The sequence below is a fragment of the Ambystoma mexicanum genome, chromosome 9 (genome assembly GCF_040938575.1).
Source record: "Ambystoma mexicanum isolate Mex_15411 chromosome 9, UKY_AmexF1_1, whole genome shotgun sequence".
Taxonomy (NCBI): domain Eukaryota; kingdom Metazoa; phylum Chordata; class Amphibia; order Caudata; family Ambystomatidae; genus Ambystoma; species Ambystoma mexicanum.
In genome coordinates, this window is record NC_090931.1 from 103,046,312 (window position 1) to 103,067,109 (window position 20,798).

At 48.0% G+C, this 20,798-nt stretch overlaps 1 protein-coding gene across 1 annotated transcript in view; it reads left to right on the plus strand.

Moving 5' to 3' along the window:
• The first annotated feature begins 2,008 nt into the window (after positions 1-2,008).
• The window catches only part of DRD2 (dopamine receptor D2), a 947,704-nt gene continuing 928,914 nt past the window's right edge, over positions 2,009-20,798 (plus strand). The window contains exon 1 of the mRNA XM_069614238.1: positions 2,009-2,541. The gene's annotated coding sequence lies outside the window, so the exon portion shown is untranslated. The remainder of the gene's footprint in view (positions 2,542-20,798) is intronic.

Below are 20,798 nucleotides of genomic sequence, written 5' to 3' on the forward strand. Positions count from 1 at the left end.
ATTCAAAAGAGCACCTGCCCGCTATAGGACCCACCAGCGCTGCCCAACACTCGGTGCTGCACCCTCCAGAGTGCACAACAGCATCTGCCCCTCCCCTCTCCAGGACCCCGGGGAGCTGTCCATCATCTGACCTGAACACGATAGTCTGCACAACTGATCCCGCCTTTCTCCTGAACTAAAAGGCGCTGTCCAGCACTCGTTGAAACCGAAGGACCTCACGTAAGCGTCTGCCCCTCCCCACGACCCTAAGGAGCTGTCCATCACTCAGTTATGTACTCAATAGACTGCACCCCAGCACCTGCCGCTCCCCGCGACCCAAAGGAGCTGTCCATCCCTCTGTTCTGAACCCAATAGAATGCAGAAAAGCGCGTGCCCCTCTCCAGGACGCTAAGGAGCTCAGTTGTGTACCCAATATACTGCACATCAGCACCTGCTGCTCCCCGGGACCTAAAGGCGCAGTCTAGCACGCTCTGCTGAACACAATTCTGCACAGGGCGCCTGCCCCTCTCCAGAACTCCCGGCGCTGCCCAACACTCAGTGCTGAATCCAATTGTCTGCACAGCTGAGCCTGCCGTTTCCCAGAACTAAACTCCGGCGACCAATAGACCGCACGGAAGCGCCTGTGCCTCTCCGGGACCCCAAGGAGCTGTCCAACAATCAGCCCTGTACTGAATGGACTGCAGAGCAGCACCTGCCGCTCTCCGGGACCCAAATGCGCTGTCCAACACTCGGTGCTGAACCCACTAGTCTGCACAACTGAGCCTGGCACTCTCCAGAACTAAAAGGCACTGTCCAACATTCTGTGCTAAAAGTAATTGACTGCACGGAAGCGCCTGTGCCTCTCCGGGACCCCAAGGAGCTGTCCAACAATCAGCCCTGTACTGAATGGACTGCAGAGCAGCACCTGCCGCTCTCCGGGACCCAAATGCGCTGTCCAACACTCGGTGCTGAACCCAATAGACTACACAACAGCCCGTACATAACGGGACAGACTTGCTACACTACGCCGCAGCAGCAGACACTCCACTGAAGTCCAGACAAATGCCCGGGCATCAATGCACCACACGCAACACTGCATAGCCAGATACCAGCAGAACTGCCTCCCTCTCGGCGCTAGAGAAGTTGTGCCGGTGCCTGGACCTGGCACCTCCCCGTGCACCGGGGTAGATATTCTGGGCTCGGCGCTGAACACCCTGCGATCCAGAGCGGAACACAGACCCCTTCTACTGCGGAGATGTCCGCTGCTTGCTGCTGAAACACGGTCTCACTCGGCTATAGGCGAATCCGGGAGCTGCCCGCGGCATTGTGCTGACCTCCCACCTACGTAGACCGTAAGGAGCTTGTATGGTGCTACGTTGCACTGCGGCCTGTCTCGAGGCGCTCACAGGCTGAACATAGAGGAAGGTAAATGGAGCGTTTGTTCATGTTGCAAGCGCCCGCACATTCCCAATTTTGGCGCACAATGAAACTAGTACAAAAGCAGATGTAGCGGTCTGCCGCAAAAGGAAGTGTCGTGATTTGCCAAGGGTCACACAGCTTTGTCAAGTCTCGAAAATACAGTGGAACCCAATGTCTATTGGTTCAACCGATGACAACGTAACCACAAGACCACGTCTCAGTGCAAATTCAGCACTTAACCCCTTTTCCACAATCTGCCACGGCAACCTCCCTCCTCTGCCACTGCACACAACTTGCAGGTGCTGTCAGTGGGACGCCCAGATCAGGTGTCAATGGGGGGAAAAACAGCAAAACAAGACGAATAATTTCAGCAGTAAGAACTTGCGAAGTTTCCTTAAAAAAAAAATCCTCGTCTGTCCAATTGATTGGATGTAGAGTTCTATACAGCGCTGCACCGAGAATCACAACGCCTCCAGGCGCCGACTGCCTCCGAGTCGCATGAAACAGATTTCCGTTCGAAAGCGTCTGCACATACTCGTCCAACCCCAGCCTCGCCATAACAACATGTGATTCCCGCACATTCCTGCACGCTGTAACGTTCAGCCTGGCGAAGCTGCCTGGTCCACAGCGCGCCGGCTGCACCCTGGCAACTGCTGTTAGCGCTGAAGCGATGGGTTTCTCAGCACTACCTCCAGCTCACAAGAAAGCAGCGGGACAGCCCATGATAAAACTGCAGACCGCGCGAGAGGCGAGATCAAGCGGTGTGCACTGACAACATCTCCTAGTCTGGACCCTCCCCCACTGAGAGTGGATCTTAACTTCTCCAGCCAGGACTGCAAAACTTCTCTCTCTGCCAGCCGCCCATCCATCGAGACATGCGGACTGGAAGGTGGGCGACGATGAACACCCAGACCCACCCAGGACCAGCCGAACTCGAGTTTCCGCCCTACCTCACACCAACCCACATGTTAAACTGATCCGAGAAATCCCCCGCGACCCCTTTCACCCCGGCTCTGCGCTCAGGCATGGGAGCAGTCGGGGACACCCTCTGAGGGCGCCAGGGATGCCGGCTGGAGGTCCAGGACCACCGCCAACGATGCGAACATCGCAGACGGAGGGGACTGTGGGTCTTTTGGCTTGAAGGTAAGATTGCGACCCTCCTCCCCGGCCGCCTCCAAGCCCCTTACTCATTTATAGCAGGGTGCATAAACGAACAGAATGGAAATAACTAAACAGTTGACACTTCCTTTAAAATCTGCATTCAGAGTCTGGGGTCACACGTCTTATAGTTCAACCAGCCAGGGGCGGCAAGCCCTGCATTGCTATGTCAGCTTCTGATATTAGACTGGGAGATACCACCAGTGTTCGCCGGAATCCCTGTCTGCGAGGGGGCGGGGGAGTCGGAGAAAGCCCTGGCCCCCTGCCTGCTTGGCTAATGTCGTTTTATTGAAACGCCAGGGCCCTCTGTTGTGTCTGGGGCGTGTGTAAACAGCATCGCTGGGTGGCGAGGGCTCCTTGGCTTCTCCGCTCATCTGGGGGGTTTGTTTTTAGGGGACTCCCCTGCAAAGACAGCACTTTATCACCCCATGCACGTGCCTCCCAGTGCCCAGAGGCTATACGTCCCCTTGCTTTCTCTAATAAAGATGCTGGCGTGCGCATGTGGGGGACGGTGGGGGCTGATGTGCGCGCGTGGGGTGGGGGTGACACATAGGTGATGTATGAAGTTCGTTAGGTGCAGCAAATTGGACAGCACTGATACGGGGGGGGGGGGGGTGGGCGGTGGAGGTCCTGGCAAGGTGGACCATTAAACAACATCAACACATTACGCCGCGTCTCCAACGGAGAAACATAGTTAAAACTAGAGGAATTAAATGTCCTTTCTAGGGACCGGTTCCGTAAATTACATCACGTGGTTCCGGAGAACGCCATGCAGTTTCAATCAGCAACACGATGCATGCCGTGTGGGCGGGTCTGTGTGAACATACGGGCAGAGCCACAAGGCAGACGTGTGAATGTGCACTCACATCAGTGTGTTCCCTGTGGGAGGCTGTGTGTAGGCATATGGACAGACACACGAGGCAGACTGGTGTGCGTGCACTCACAGCAGTGCGTTCCTTGTGTGTGGCCATATGGCCACACACAATGCAGACGTGTGAATGTGTACTCACAGCAGTGCGTTCCTTCTGTGTGGCCATATGGCCAGACACACAATGCAGACGCGTGAATGTGCACTCACAGCAGTGCGTTCCTTGTGTGTGGCCGTATGGCCAGACACGCAATGCAGACGTGTGAATGTGCACTCACAGCAGTGTGTTCCCTGTGGGCGGCTGTGTGTGGCCATGTGGACAGGCACACGAGGCAGACGTGTGAATGTGCACTCACAACTGTGCGTTCCCCGTGGGCGGCGGTGTGTGAATATACACACAGACTCACAAGTCAGAAAGGCAGACGTATGAATGTGCACTGAAAACAGTAAACAGCGTGCACGCACTTCCTCTCGCCGCCGAATGGGAGGCGTGGAGAGCTAGACATGTTATAATGGACGCAACCAGACGTGTGCGATACAACACCACACCCCATGCAGGCACTGGTGGGAAAGGCAACGCATCACTAATGTGCACAGGCGAGGAGTAACTTCTTGACACACTGCAGCTCCATGGCTCCTCCACTGCAGGCAGGGAGAACATGTGTGCTATTGCAATTCTCACTGGCCCATAGGAGGCTAATGCATAGACCCGCCTCTACATATGCACCCCCCATGTGTGTGTTCGTGATGCAGGTGAGGTCTTCTAGATTTACTGTAAACACATGTATTCAAAAATGGCCACCTCCTGCCTCCCCCATCGGATCGCCCTCTGTTACCCCTGCATGCCCGCACCCCCCACCCGCATCACCCTCCTGGGTGCGTCCCCTAGGCACACTGCTCAGGTCATTCACATCTTGGATTGCTCTTTATAAATCCCATACATCCATGTTATGTTGTGTTATGCTATTTTACATTCGTATAGCGCCTGCAGCAAATAGGCTATGGCATCAAGGCGCTTTTCTCCTATCGGAGAGATACATCATACTGTACTGGTCTGGAGGGCTTCACACCAGACCTACACCTAAACAACTGCTCCATTATTTATTTTAAGAGGCTGGGAGGTGAGGGGGGGGGAGGGGGCAGGCTTGGTTTTCTTACACATTCACTGGAGCTTCTCTAGATGCTGTGGCCAATGGGAAACCGTATTGGTGGGGTGCAGTTTGAGTCCCGGAATCGATGTCTGGTCCGTGTAACCCCGCCCCATCCCCGTGCGCCCACACACATACGTGAAAGGTGGAAGTGCTTGTAATAAAGTGCAACAGTTCAAAAGGTGCCACACACCCTACACGGAGGCATAGAAACAGGACGCGCGAACCATCCGCGTAGTAGGTACGAATCACAGCTTCCCAGCGCAACCGCAAGATGTGATCCTGGACACTTCCCTGCACTTCCCTTTCCCGTTAATTCCCTCACTTAAGCAAACTGCGCAGTTCCTAGCAGCAGCCGAAAGGGACCAACACTGAAGAGTGTATACATCACTGAACATGGCTGTGTAGACACATTGAATAGTATCCGACCCGATGAGCACATTTCCCGGCTAATTCGATGCATCATTTCAACCCTTTTGCTCTCTAAATAAACCGCTTCTGCCTTGCCTGGTAGACGTGTGCACGCTGACATGTTTAATGCCCTGTAGACACACATCAACAATGCACGGGAGCGCGCGCGCGCACACACCCACAGACACACACGCGTCCCACACATACACCCCGAACGGTTGCTCCTGGCAACCCACAGGCAGCAACAGTGGATTACCCCTCCAATGACCAGAAACAAACGCACGGAATGCTATTCTAATAACACACACAGTAGCTGCACAACCCTAAGGGACGCCCATGTTTCGGGCTCCCACAATTGCATAACTGATTGTTTGTTTAGTCTGCCCATTGATCTGTGTGGTTCTCACCGCTATAATCCGCCGTGGTTCACCTTAACATCAGAAAACACATCTCCAGTTTGTATATGACACCTGACACGTGGAGTAAGTAGCAGCATAGACTCCTTCTAATCACTCGCCTGCTTTATCAGGCAAAGAACTAAAGCACAAGTACACGCATTGGTTTGCTCAGGATCACGCAATGTGGTCACAAGAGGAAGCTGGGATTCGTGCCTGGCTTCCAGAATCAACGTCTTAGCCACCAGAACACCTGCTCTGCTATTTCCTGACGTTTGCTATTTCGCCCAGCCCCATGACGTTATCATGGTAATACAACGGTGTACATAAAACGCAACACAAAGGAGCTCTTTCTTTTCGTTTAAAAAATGGTGTCAGTAATCTTAGCCAACGCTATGGTTACCAACCTCAGAAGGCTGACCGGTTGAGCTGGGCTTGCTTTGATTCCAACAGGTGCTCTGCAGGCCAAATATCGACCTACTGCATGCACTCAGCACACTGAGCTATTTAGTTAGCACAGACGCTTCTTGAATGATTACATGTATGCGATGCATGCACTTCAGTGACTGTGTGTTTCCCACACACCACTGATGTTGCTAATAGTGTTATGCGATGCATGCGACTGTCTGGGCTGCTTCTATACACACCATGTGCATGTCCTCGCTGGTCCACACAAGGGTGGTTGCCATAGAAGCAACCAACCCTTTTTGAAAGATACCGAAGATCACAGGATTTTCTGGGACTGGGCACTGCCGCGGCTTAATGTGGTCAGAGGGGTAACACTGCATGTCAGCGTGGGGTGTATACCGTGGAAACCCATCTGGAAGCAAGAGAACACTGCACACAGGGGGGCCCATGCAGGCGCTACAAGTAGGATGCATGGGAAGCAGAGGAGCTGTGGTGGGCAAGAGAAGAAGTGGGGACGGGGGGCCCCAGATGGTGTGCTAATGAGACACTAGTTTTCTTTGACTGCTACTTTCAACAAACAGACTAATGCATTCTGGAAGTTGTAGTCCTGTGTAAATGCCATGGAACCCATTGATTTGAAACACCTGGCACTAATGACAAGTGCATGGGAAGCCAATGGGCTGGACATTGGTGGTGTGATCTCATCACCAAAAGTGTGATTGATATTTCCCATATCACTGCAGAAAATATGAGATCATGATGGGGACAAAAAGTGTGCACAGGGGGCTTCTGTTGGGGGTGGGCTGGGAGCAGGAGGAAGAAGAGGTGAGTTTGATATCATTTTGCAGTGGGGCAGTCATATGTTATTACTGGAGCGGGAATACCGGCTACACTAGTCAGGGCTCCCCATCCATCTCCTACCCACGCAAGCAAGCCCGCCCACACATACTTCTAGCTGTGTGAGAATGCAGGGGACGGACTGCGCCCTGCGGCATACTGAACTTTGAAACACACAAAGAAATCGCCATGTTTCCATCACGGTAATACGCAGGACAGGTATTTTTCCTTTTCATTCTTAGACTTGCAGCTGTGGATTGTCCATTACAAATTGAGGACTAGTATGCAAAGAAAAAAACAGGACCGGATAAGCAACTCCCGAATGGAATGGGACATGTTGATATGTGTGCCTGAGAGATAGCTAATATTACAATGGACAAACATGTAATTACCAGACTATGTTCCCCTCTCTTGAAAAACAAAAATTAGAACCCAGTGAGGGTCAATGAGCATGTAACAAGAAAGCTTGTTGGCCCTCCCCAGAGCTTTACCCGGCTGTCAAAGACTTAGCTGACAAGGGACGTGCACCACTTCCCTTGCAGTTTCTTTTCTTTCTCCCGTAGGTCACATGGAAAGGGAGAAAGAACTACGTGTAGTCCCTTCTCCCTGTTCCATGGTGGCCATTTTGTTTGTTTACTTATTTTTCCGTTCGTTTAACTGTTTCCATGGAAAGGGAGAAGGTAATACGTGTAGTCCCTCCTCTCTGATTCCTGGGGGCCATTTTGTTTTGCTTTTTTTTCTAAAATTGAGAAACGGTTGTAGCGCCTTTGCTCAACTCGAGAAAAATTGCTATTAGTAGCCCAGTACGACGTGTCAGGGTACGAATTGCAATAGAACCCTCGGAGGGTTGCATTTCTCTGCCCCCGATCCTCGGGTTCTAATGCTTAAGTGATGAATGGAAATCCTTGTACCAATATTCCATAAATACTGAAGCCTGTTCCCTCCTTTGTTTAGTGCTTCCTAATTTCCCATTTATAATTTTGTAAATTGCATGGTTCTTTCCCCTGCTGCTCAACATAGTTGTCATACATTGCATTCCTGAAAATGTGTGGTTTATTAGTTCGACAATGAAGTAATGCCATGCAATGTCTACTAAAACTGAGTTCCTTAACACAGTAACATTCATTTATGCTGGAAAAAAGTCAGTGTATGCATAGTATTTGTAGAGTAAACTAAAAAGAATTAACTAATGCCTAGTACCCTATTTTCCTTTCCAAAAATACAGATCAAGTTATGGCATTTGACAAATTTAGCTCCTTCATGCATGCTCCTTGTTATGGCACTATACGAAGCAAACTGCGCTGCACTATTTGTACAAATCTTTCCCTAGTCTTCAGAAGGTGCTATCACCAAAAAGGTTACTTAACATGCATGTTCTGTATTTATACCAGTTTTTCCTTAATGTTTAAGATCAACTTCCATAAAATGGGTAACTTAATAAAGCTGTCCAAGATGTTGAAACCAAAAAACATAGAGTTGCACATGGTAGCCCCCTCTTACAACACATTATATCATATGAAAAGTAACTCTATGCTTCTCTTTACCTACTCTTAACAATAAGAATGATGGTGTTCAATATAGCACCACTATCAACAGGAATCCAGTTTCAGAGCAGTCAGTAAATGATGTTGCTTGTTACAATCTTTATTAACCACAAGGTGCTACTCATTTCATCAACCTGAAGTATTTTGGGGAGAGTGAAATGTTAATTGTGCCCGACTTGGGTATTGAAGCCAGGTGGCCTAACATAAACACATCTCAATGATGAGACTTAAACGTCCTGTTATCCAATTCACATTGGCCTTTCTTTACTGTTTATAATAACTAACCTTAAGGTCTTAAACATTCCCCTATTCTATTCCAACTAGTCTTTCCATGTTGCTTATGAGGAGCTAACTTCAACAAGGTGAATTAACATTACTAAGAAAGCCAACTATTGAAACAGAAACTACTTTCAAATTATTAGTGTCTAATATTATATTTGAGTAACAATACTGTTGTATCATTATGAATTCATTTGCATTCTAATTTAAAAATGTATTTCTTAACTTCATTTAACCATGTATGTAATCGTTTTGATTAAGCTTGCATTACTACTTTTTTCTAAAGTTGCATAAGAAATATTTTAAAAAAAACACATTCATGATCAGCATTTAGTCCATTAATGGCACGTCGAAGTAGACAGATCCAAAGGCTTTTTGTAAGACCTGCCCCTGACTCCTGTCTCTGTCACCATTGTATGTGAGTGCATGATAACGACTAGAGAAAGACCTGTAAGGACAGCATGTTTATTATATATTGTTCCCTAGGGTACTAGCTCTGAAACACGAATTATATTCAGTCACAGCGTTCTTAGAAGTTGCATAGAAAAAGGCATATGAATTTCACCTGAAACAAGCATGTTTTACTGGTGAAACTGTAACACCCCTGTCTACATGCAAGCCTACCATGTTGTGAAATACTATTTATGTTTAAGAGATTGTCTCATTGTGACCAATCTTTGCTAATCATTCAGCACTACCTCGGTTTCTGCTGCAGGTTTAGCGTGGTATTGTAACCTCCTTCATACGTTTAGTGGGAATACACTAACAAAATGCTGACTCATCTCATTTCACTCCTCATGAACCGCAAGGAAAGACTAGTAACACTTTACTCCCTACTGTGTCATGTCAGGTGGCACAAACACACACACACTGAAGACATAACCCTTAAGTATGCTGAAGCTTGTCTATAATGTGTGTTTTTACATATTAAAGTGAGACTGTTGCCATTTGTTATTTATGTTTCACTTACTCTAAAGCTGCTTTATTGTTGTGTGGGTTATTGCCTAGAACATAATGATTTAGTCAGGATTGAACTTGGGATTTTGCTGGTTAACATTTGTATTCAAAGTCTGAAGAAAGTACCAGATGCACCAAAAACAGGTGGCTTTTTTCCGTTCATCTTGAATGAACATTTTACTGTTTAGGAACTCAACCCCTGTACTCATCACATACATTTATTTTTATTTATAACCTCAATTTTAGGAACTACATGTATGGTGACTATCTAGCCATGGGAGGCAAACAAGACACCTTATTGTACTTATAACCGTTTGAGATGTGTGTTCATCTGGATTTCCTTGCTCTCACGAGAAGCAATATCTGGTTTATAGTGATGTTTTCGAATGGCATATTTCAAATGCCATTATGTCGACGCAATTTAACCGAAACAAAAATGTTCGATGTTTTTTTAAATTTTATGTTTAAAATGGGGGGGTTCCCCCCCACACCCAAACCCCTGTTTTTTTTAACACTTTTCTTTTACTTACCAAACAAAAAAACATAAAATTAAAAAAAATATATCCGAAAAAAAAAAATCGGCAAAATGTTTTCGACATAATGGTGTTTCGAAAATATGTATTCATAAATATGACCGGATACCGCAATATCTAGTATCCACCACCACTAAAGCAATAGAATACAAACAGGGGGGTATTACAGGTCTGGTAATGCCCCTTGCACATCAGTTAAAGGCCTGAGCAAAGAGAGAGCTTTAACATAGGACCTGGGGCATTAGCAGATGGGTAATGCCCCCTCTGAGAGTTCAATTGCTGTTGGTACCCTGGTACATTGTAATAAAATAGACGCCATGAATCGAGCAGAAGGGATACACATGGTACTGTCTCCCTTTCCATGGTGGCCATTACAAATGTATAAAAAAAGTCCACAAAATAAATGGCTCAGGGAAGGGGAGAAGGGACTACACGTAGGCCCTTTTCCCTTTCCATGGCTGCTAATTCCGTGGCAGCGATGTGCCACGAACAGTCCTGTCCCCGGCTCCAGCGAGGGACAGAGCAGTTCAGGTGGGTGGGGTTGGGGTAGGGAGTGGATACGTGGAAAATGGTGTGGGAATGGGGGAAGGGGCAGGGGACACAGGGATCGACTTACCTTAATTCCAAGCGACGGAAGATGACATCCTCCGGCACTGAGGAGGCTTGGACTGAGGCCTTTCCCTGTGTGGTAAGGACCCTGTTTTGAGCCTCCTCATTGGCAGTGAGACTGCCATATCGCCCTTGTCGGGTGCTAATATGCAATGGCTTGAGGAACCGTTCTTGTGGATGCCATACATACATACTGGGAATGGCTATGGAAAGCACCATCATCATGTGGCATGCCTATGCCAGTAAGTCCATCATGTATCTATTGCTGTATGTGTTTCCAGCAAGAGAATACGGCCTAGTATTTTCAGGTTGCAATTTTACCTCACGTGGCCAGATAAAGACTGATTTTAATTTTTCTGCTCACCTTTTGTAATGGCACAGACAATCTAAAATAATGAAACAGAGAGATACCACAAGGAATTCTGAGTAGGTGGGATGTTGACTTTACTATTCCCATTATACTTTTTTTCCTTTTTCCCATTGTGACTCCCCATGTACGATCATGCAACAAAGTCAGACACCCAACTTCATCCAAAGGACTGATGGTGTCTCTGCAGCACTTTAAAGACAGCCTATCTAGGTACTATAACCACTGTTGTGAGCTACCTCGAGGCAGAAAAAGATAGGAGATGCAGCTAACCCATTCCATCTTCTAGGCTATACCCTGACTTGCTTGACTTTGTCTCCCACACTGAGGAGAGAGCTACACCTGCAGTAACTGACCAATCCCCATCCCTAGTGGTTGCATGCAGAAACAAGTAGGCACAGACCACAGCCACCTAGCTGTGTTATTTGGCAGCGATGGCTGGTACCCATTAGAAACTCAAAATACACGTGAATGGAACAAGGAACACATCATAAACTGCACTCTATATCCCTGTGAAGAAAACCTAATGCAAAGAACTGCCTGAAAGCGGAATTCTTGGATCTATGATCTGAGAGACAATGTGGTTGGGTGCTATATCGCTGTGAAAGATATCTGAGAGAAAATGCATTTGGGCGCTAAATCCCTGTGAATGTGATCTGAGAGAAAAAGTGGCTCAGTGCTGTGTCCATGGGACTGTGCTCTGCGAGACGAAGTGGCTGGGTGCTGTAACCCTGGGACTGTGCTTTGAGAGAAGAAGCGGCTGTTGTGCTATGTCCCTGTAACTGTGCTTTGAGAGAAGAAGCAGCTGGGTGTTATATCCCTGGGACTGCGCTCTGAGAGAAGAAGTGGCTGGGTGCTATATCCCGGTGACTGTGCTCTGAGAGAAGAAGTGGCTGGGTGTTATATCCCTGGGACTGTGCTCTGCGAGATGAAGCGGCTGGGTGCTGTATCCCTGTGACTGTGCTCTGAGAGAAGAAGTGGCTGGGTGCTATATCCCTGGGACTGTTCTCTGAGAGAAGAAGCGACTGGGTGTTCTATCCCTGTGACTGTGCTCTGAGAGAAGAAGTGGCTGTGTGCTAAATCCCTGTGACTGTGCTCTGAGAGAAGAAGTGGCTGGGTGCTATATCACCGTGACTGTGCTCTGAGAGAAGAAGTGGCTGTGTGTTATATCCCTGTGACCGTGCTCTGAGAGAAGAAGTGGATGTGTGCTATATTCCTGTGCTCTGAGAGAAGAAGCGGCTGGGTGCTATATCCCGGTGACTGTGCTCTGAGAGAAGAAGTGGCTGGGTGCTATATCCCTGGGACTGTGCTCTGAGAGAAGAAGCGGCTGGGTGTTCTATCCCTGTGAGTGTGCCCTGAGAGAAGAAGTGGCTGTGTGCTATATCCCCGTGACTGTGCTCTGAGAGAAGAAGTGACTGGGTGCTATATCCCGGTGACTGTGCTCTGAGAGAAGAAGTGGCCGTGTGCTATATCCCTGTGACTGTGCTCTGAGAGAAGAAGTGGCTGGGTGCTATATCCCGGTGACTGTGCTCTGAGAGAAGAAGTGGCTGTGTGTTAAATCCCTGTGACTGTGCTCTGAGAGAAGAAGTGGATGGGTGCTGTATCCCTGTGACTGTGCTCTGAGAGAAGAAGTGGCTGGGTGCTAAATCCCTGGGACTGTGCTCTGAGAGAAGAAGCGGCTGGATGTTCTATCCCTGTGACTGTGCCCTGAGAGAAGAAACGGCTGGGTGTTATATCCCTGTGACTGTGCTCTGAGAGAAGAAATGGCTGGGTTATATACTCGCTTTGCCTGTAATTGGAGAGACATTTATAGACATATCCCATTGAACAGCACTCCAGAGCCTGTGCTCTTTTGCTTCAGCCACCATTCAATGGAAAGAATCTCAAGCAGCTTCCTTTCTGGTCCTAACAAGCTCGAAGGACCTGTTGTTTTTAAACCCCAAGGCGTTTAGCTGATCACCTCTTCTCATATTTAATTCGATCTTGTATTTGCATTTATTTGAATTTATTAAGCACCTTCGCGAAGGAACTGTATACAAATATGCAGACAGTGGTACAATTAAGTAACTAATAGCAATCAGCGTGAAAAACAGTAATTAAGAGGCCAACAGCGAACCAAGGAGATGAGCCTAAAGGCACAAACCAAGTTTGTGAAGAGAGGGGGCAGCACGGATGTCAGGTGGCAGAGCGGTCTAGTATTTGGGGTCAAGAAGAGAAAAAGAACAGACACTTGGAGGATCACAAGGAAGTGTAGGAGAGGTGAGGAGATGAAGATGCTGAGAACGAAGAGAACGTGAGGGAGAGTAGAGGGAGGCAAGAGAAGCAAGATAGGCGGATCAGGCCATGCTAGCACTTACACAGAATGCAGCGAAAGTGAAAGAGGAGTTGAGAGTCGTAAGAGAGAAAAGTGATAGAGAGAAGCGAAGGCGTAATAGAAGAACAAGCAGGAAGTGAAGCGAAGGCGTAATAGAAGAACAAGCAGGAAGTGAAGCAAAGGCGTAATAGAAGAACAAGCAGGAAGTGAAGCGAAGGCGTAATAGAAGAACAAGCAGGAAGTGAAGCGAAGGCGTAATAGAAGAACAAGCAGGAAGTGAAGCGAAGGCGTAATAGAAGAACAAGCAGGAAGTGAAGCGAAGGCGTAATAGAAGAACAAGCAGGAAGTGAAAGCAGACGACAAATTGCATAATTGAGAACTAACATAGAGAAGTGAGGTGTGAGGAAGGAAGCCCAAAGAGCAGAGGAGACCAGCGGTCAAGACAAGACAGAATAGAAGTTATAAGAGGTTTAGCCTCATGAAAGGATAGATAAGGACGTATTTTGCAGACATTGGAACGAAGAAGGCGGCACGTGAGGGCACTTAAGGATATATGAGAGGCGAAGCTTAAAGTAGGATCAAAGAGAACACCAAGGTTTTGGGCAGAGGTGGCGAAAGGGAGGACAGAAGGCAGAAAAAGAGGAGGCCCAAAAGAGGTGGAAGGGGATTGGGAGAGAGAGAGGTGGAAAGTAAAGAATGTCTGATTTTGAGGGAATGAGGTGTAGGAAGTGGGAGATCATCCAGCCCTGGACTACAGAGAGGCAGGGTGAGACAGAGGCATGAAGGAATTCAGAAAGTCTTGAAAAGGAGAACAAGATTTTTCATCTGCATAGAAATGAGAAGAAAGGTTGAAGAATTTTTGATAGAGAAAAGAGGTATATTATAGATAGAAAAAAGTAGAAGGCCCAGAACTGGGCCTAGGAGAACACTATATTGAAGCAGTTGGGGAGGTGAGGTGTGACCAGCGCATGATATGGAAAAATAATTATTGGAGAGAGAAGATGTTGCCCAAAATAGCTCAATTCATATCTTCGTCTGTATCATTAGAAGCTGCAAAATCAGTCAGGAGTTTTGACTGTAAATCACGAATGCAATTTATTGGTCTATGTTTAGTAAATCTTACACAAATATTTCTAGTAATTTTTCTACACATAGATTAAATCACATGGACATATCAAATAGCATTTAACATAATTACATTGACAATTTGATGAAAAAGTCTAATCTCCACTTAACGTATGCCTGTGTGAATATTTTCTCTTTTATAGCAATCCTGCAGACAGCACAAGTAGCACCTCCATAATGTCATCCATCTGGAGGCCAGTTCTATAGTTTGATTTAAGATGATACAGGATCTTGATGCCTGTATGATTTTAGTAATGATTAACGTACATTTGAGGTTGATCCGTATCTTCCAGGATATCCTCAGTAAGGTATCAATTATGTGTAATTGTCTTCATTGTATTTGCCAATGGATTAAAGGTCACTACACATACCATCCTGTGTGCTGCACTTTTTCCACAGGCGTAATCAGGCTTTCACAAGGCACCCGTCCAGCAATAGACACTATAGTCAATTAATATGTATCCTGGTTTTCTCTCCCCATAATACGCCTTTCTAATATTACTAAACGAGGCTCCATATTTGAATGGTCAAATTACATTTCACACCCATTCAGAAAATGCGCATTTGGAAAAATGACATTGCATCTCTCAATAAATACAATCTTAAAAGTGTCAAACACGTAACAACACAACGTGTAGGGATGCGTTTTCCGATATCTGGGAAGTGTTGACTGTCTTCCGTAAATTAAAAAGGAATTGCTTGAATAGAACTAACTCAGCAATGCATTCAGTGCAGGTCACACATAGAACCACCCTGTCCCCCATCTGTTCCCAGGACTTGACTCATCACTGAGCGTTTTCTCTCTGTGAAAGAAAATGCTTATTTTAATTAAGGGGAAACTGTCAACTGTTGCCATACACCTGAAAAGACCCCAGCGATATTTTTCAACTGGTACGTGTAGGTCACTTGTGTGTGTGTTTTTAAGGAGGCTACACAGGTCTATGTAACCCCAAAAATCCGTGGAAATGTGCAGAAAATAAGCCATTGTCTCTTTGTCCCATGATTGTGTGCTGGACACTTTTTGGGAAGTTTGCCCAGCTATATTTGAGAATCCACGGCACTGCGCGGATTTCAAAGTGTCCCTTCGCTTGCATGAACGTTCAGAATGTATGATTAACTGCGGAAGACGCTGGCAACATTTAAAAGGCTTTAGTGAATTGCAGAAAGTCCCTTAAACTTTTCTAAAAATCCCTCTGTTTAGAGTTTATTGTAAATGCACATCAATACAGTAAATGCCTGTCTAGAGTGCATTTGAATGGCAAAGATTAACATGTTTCTTCATGATGTATAAAGTCTTGAAGCAGAGGTTCTATTTCCTTATCTAGCGCCTAGAACATGTACTTGGTTCTTCCAGACTGTAACAGTTAAGCAATTTGTGAAACCACATCTTGACGTTGTTGCACGCGTATGGATCCATCTTTTAGCAATCAATATTGTGATCATGGTGATGGCTGAGAACTCGAGTTAATCGAAGTGAGACAAAAATGATGAGTTGGCTTGCAGCCACAAGATGTGAGTGACACTACTAGTTAAAGTTGGTTTGGAGTAGCAACAGCGGTCACTGGGCTTTTTCTGTGGCTTGCATGCTTACTTGGATGGAACATTGGCTCATTGGGTGAATTAATATTTTATTTTTGTTGGTGTTTTGTAAAGGGGAAAATCAGAAAGGCTCAATGCAAGACGTTACAAGCGCCCAGTGAGTTGTAGCTTACGTCATTGGTGTAACTGGACAAGTTGACGAGGGTTGCTCGGCTGAATGATATGCGGGAGCTTATTGCAAGTCAGCCAACTGGGTCGCAGGACTGGGGCTTTCCTGGGTCAGTGGTCGAAGTGAGCGGGAACGTTCAGGAGCGGAGTTCCATTACTTTTATTTTTTACTGTTAACAGTTCCATTACGTTTTGCAACCATTTTGCTCATTCCAGAACTGTTCTTTGTGAAGTTAAAGCCTATTACTCCACGGTCCCACCCAATAGCAGTTACAGCTAAACTGAAATCTGTTTCAACTCAATTTGTGGTCAAGCAGCATGGTTGCAACCCAAGAGAAAATGTGTTGCACGTTGCACCCTGCCCCACAGTTCCACTGCTTTTTTTGGTACACTTCTACCACTGTTGTGTGATCTATCATGTCATATGATGGCCCTATTGCAATTACAGGCGATAAACAGACTTGCAGATTTCTCACCTACCTACATGTACAATTACCTTAGGATGATGGCACATGAGCTTCACCTTACCCTTTGAAAGTGACCGATGTTTCCATGTTATGGTTTCTGGGATTTGCAATGCGCCAACATATCACAGCAGTACCTTCAGGCATAGGATCTCAAGAAGAGGGGGCCAGCTCTGAAACCCCCAGTGGCTGTATGTGAATGATGGAGAACATCACTTGGCAAACAGAAGGGGTTTGGGTAGTTTGCTGTGGCAGGCCAGGCCTCAGTGGTTCCAGCGATTCGCATCCGGGCCCCCAACGAACCAGTCAGGAACAAGGTGGTGTCTTCTGCTTGAGGGCACACACAATTCCACAATCATTGCACCTGTTCACTTATCAAAGCATTGTATCTTGTGGTAGGTGAGACCTTTTACAGGGGTTTTAGACTACAGTGTTATGTTTGCGCAGACATGCATTAATATAAGTCATGGTGATTGGTCGATGAAGTGTTGCAAATGTCCTTTTTGGCTATATATGTGGGTATGTGACTCTTCTTTTTCTTCTCTCTCTTCTTTTGTTCATAAATATATATGTGTAAGGTTTTGTAAACCAAATCACAATGAAACATTTTTAGATTTTTTTAATTGTGTGGTTGGACACAGAGGAAGGGCTGGAAGTGTTGATGTGAGGTATGCGAGGGACACATGTTCTAGTCATTTCCAGTTTCATGTTCAAATGGTTTTTTGATCCTTCAAGGTTCTTTTCCAACCAAATGTTAGGTAGTGTTAGGTAGTTCATGTGCGCTTGTTAGCACATGTCTACCTTTTGCCCATATGGGGCCAAAATACCGAAACTTTGCACTAGAGCAACTGCAAACTTCCACGGTATGAGCACTATGGCAAAGTTTCCGCTAGTGCAACAAAAAAACTAGTGTGGCTGTTAAATTCCAGCCCTCAGCGTGCGCGCACGAGGGCTGGAGGAGTTAGGCAAGGCCGCGCGGCCAGTGACGCAGCTCCGGCAGGAGCTCCAATAAGCGACACGCACACGGGTGGATGGTATGCCCCGGAACTGCCTCCCGAGCGCGGGGGCAGGGCTTTTATTCAGCGCGCCCTGTCTCACCACGTAGCGGGACGCAGGGCGGAACATAACATTCCTCCTTTATCATAAAACAAACAAACATAACACTAACTTATATCAACTGTGAGTGCAAGCATCTGCTCATGCTCCTAACCAATAAGTGCCAGGCCATAATGTCCGTGGTCCAGGTACTTTACACTACCACACATAGTCATTTAACGTGGCTGGCGGTCTCGTGGCCGCTCTCAGACCGTACCGCCCTTCTCGGGGCCTGCACCCCCCCGGCTCCTGATCTGGCTCACCTTCACTGGTCAAGTCCTCGAGGCCAGGGGCCTCCAGCGGTTCCCAGGTTCCATCCGCCGCTCCTGTCTCATCCGGGATGGACCTGGGCTCGTCTTCGCTGGGCTGAGCGTCCTCCTCTTCCAGATGGCACTCACTGTCAGTCCACAGGTTGCAAGGCACTGCCTTGAACCACGACGAGTTCCTCGTCACTTGACGGTGTCCTCGGGTCACAGTCACCATGGTTCCGTGCCGATCGCTGACGGTCCATGGCAGTTCCTCGTATCTGGTGTCGAGTTTTGATTTGGTGGGGTTTCGTAGCATGACGACTTGGTCCCCCACCTGGTGATCGGACTGCCTCGCTCTCCTCTTGCCACTCATGTGGGCATTGGCACTCCTTCTCCTCATTTCCGTGCGTCCTTCATTGACCTCGTCCGGGGTCCTGCTTGGATGATGCGTAATCGAGGATCGGATGACGGTGCCGAACATGAGATCCGCCGGCGGTATGCCGGTTGTGCTGTGGGGGGTAACCCGATAGTTCCTGAGGAATCGGTAGAGGTCGACCTTCCATGGGCTGGCGTTCGCCTTGGATACCCTTAGCACCTTGTTAACGGTTCTCATGAAGCGTTCAGCATCCCCGTTGGCCTGGGGCCACCTCGGCATGATGTGGTGATACTTTATATTAAGGTCCTGTAGATAGTTTTTGAATTCCTCCCCGGTGAACGGTGGCCCATTGTCACTTTTGATGGAGGTTGGTAGTCCGTGAGTTGCGAACATTTTTTCTATGGCTGGAATGATCACTTCTGCTGCTGTGGATTCGACTATTTCAACTTCCAGATATCGGGAGTGGTCATCAACGGCTACCAAGAGGTGGAGGCCTTCCTGTAGCTTGTAGAAGTCAATACCGATGGCCTCCCACCGAGAGCGGCCGCGTGCCGCCGATAGAATTGGTTCTGGTGGGGCTCCTGTTATCTGACAGGCTAGGCACGTACTGATGAGTGTCTGGACCCGTTCCTGGATCTGGGGAAACCATACCCTGTGCCGTATGCGGGCCTTTGTCCTTGCCAGCCTTTTGTGTCCTTCATGCGCTAGGGTCACTATCCTGTCTTGTATTCTGAGAGGGATTACGATGCGGTTACCCCTTAGTATCACTCCGCCTTCTGCGATTGACAAGTCTTGCCGGACGGTGAACATGCCGGACAGAAATCCTTTTGCCTCCGCTGTTCTGTTGTGTGTGTGTCTCATGAAGGTTTTCCAGTCCCCTGAGATTATGGCATATTTCACTAGATTGCACCAGGGATCCTTGTTGGTTTCTGCCTCAATGTCTTCGATGCTCACCGCCTTTGGTCTCATTGCGCGAACCACTTGGCATATATGTTCCTCTGTCTCTTCGGCCACTTGGATCTCTTGTTGGGTTGCTGCTCGCGGGTGCCTCGAGAGGAAGTCCGCGGGGTTTCCACTGCCTGGTTGGTAGATGAGATCAAAGTCGTATTGCTGGAGATGTAGTAGCCATTTGGTGATCCGTGCCGGAGGGTGTGATGACGTTCCCATGAAGATGGGTAGTAGGGGTTTGTGGTCGGTGACTGCCGTGAATCGCCGCCCATATAGGTACAGATGAAAATGCCTGCACCCCCACAGCACTGCGATGGCCTCTTTCTCAATGTGGGAGTACCTCTGTTCGGTTTCCGTGAGGGCTCTCGAGGCGTATGCTATCGGTCTTTTCTCCCCTTCTCTCGTCACCTGCATTTGGATGGCACCGAGCCCAACGGGGCTTGCATCCATGAACAGTTCTGTGGGCAGTTCGGTGTTATAATACGCCATCTTGGTGTCGACGGACAAGAATTCTTTAATACTTTCAAACGAGTCTTGGCACTTCTGCCCCCAGTCCCACTTGGCGTTTGCCTTCGTCAGTTCCCTTAGTGGCTCAGATAGGGTGGCCAGGTTTTGTATGAACCTCCCGCAGTAGGTTGCCATCCCTAGGAAACTGCGTACTTCTGTGGGGGTCATCGGTGGGCTTGCCGCCTGGATGTCTGCGACCTTCTGGGGATCAGGGGAGATGCCCGTGCTGCCAAACTTGTAGCCAAAAAAAGTGATTTCCGATCTGAGGAACTCGCACTTCTCCCTCTGTATGGTCAGTCCAGCCTCTTGTAGACTGCCCAGTAGGGTATGAAGCCTCTTGAGGTGCTCCTTCTTGTCGGGGGCATGAATCAGAATGTCGTCGCTCACGTTGAGGACCCCAGGGATGCCCCTGATGACCTCCTGGATAGCTTGCTGGAACACTTCAGCAGCAGACGAGATCCCGAAGCTCAGGCGTTTGTATCTCCTTAACCCCAAGTGCGTCGAGAATGTTGTGATGTAGCGCGAGTCTCTGTGGAGTTTGAGTTGATGATACCCCGCTTTCAAGTCAACTTTCGAGAAAACACAAGACCCTGTGAGGTCTGCCACGATTTCGTCGATCGTTGGGGTGATGTGGCGTTCTCGTTTGATGGCAGTGTTAGGTAGACGCATATCAATGCAAATCCGGACCTTTCCGGGCTGTTTAGGCTTCCCTGTGACGACCATCGGGGAGACCCATGGTGTGGGCCCTGTCACCGCCTCTATGATGCCAGCTTCCTCCAGAGCCTTGAGTTCCTGCTCCACTTGTTCTCTCATGTGGAAAGGTGTCCTCCGATGCCGTACGGCCTTCGGCTGTACTGTTTTGTCAATGTGCAGCCGGATGGTTTTGCCCTTCAAGCTGCCTATTCCATCTTGCAGCTTAGGGTATTGACTTAGCATTTTCTCCACCTCTTCGGCCTCATCAATGTGGCAGATGAATTTGACCACTCCCAGATCTTCTGCGGCGTCCCCACTCAGGAGGCTTTCGATTCCTGCCTTCACGACATAGACTTTCGACCACAGTCTGTTTTCGCCGTGCTCCAGCGTGGTGCGGAACCTGCCCATG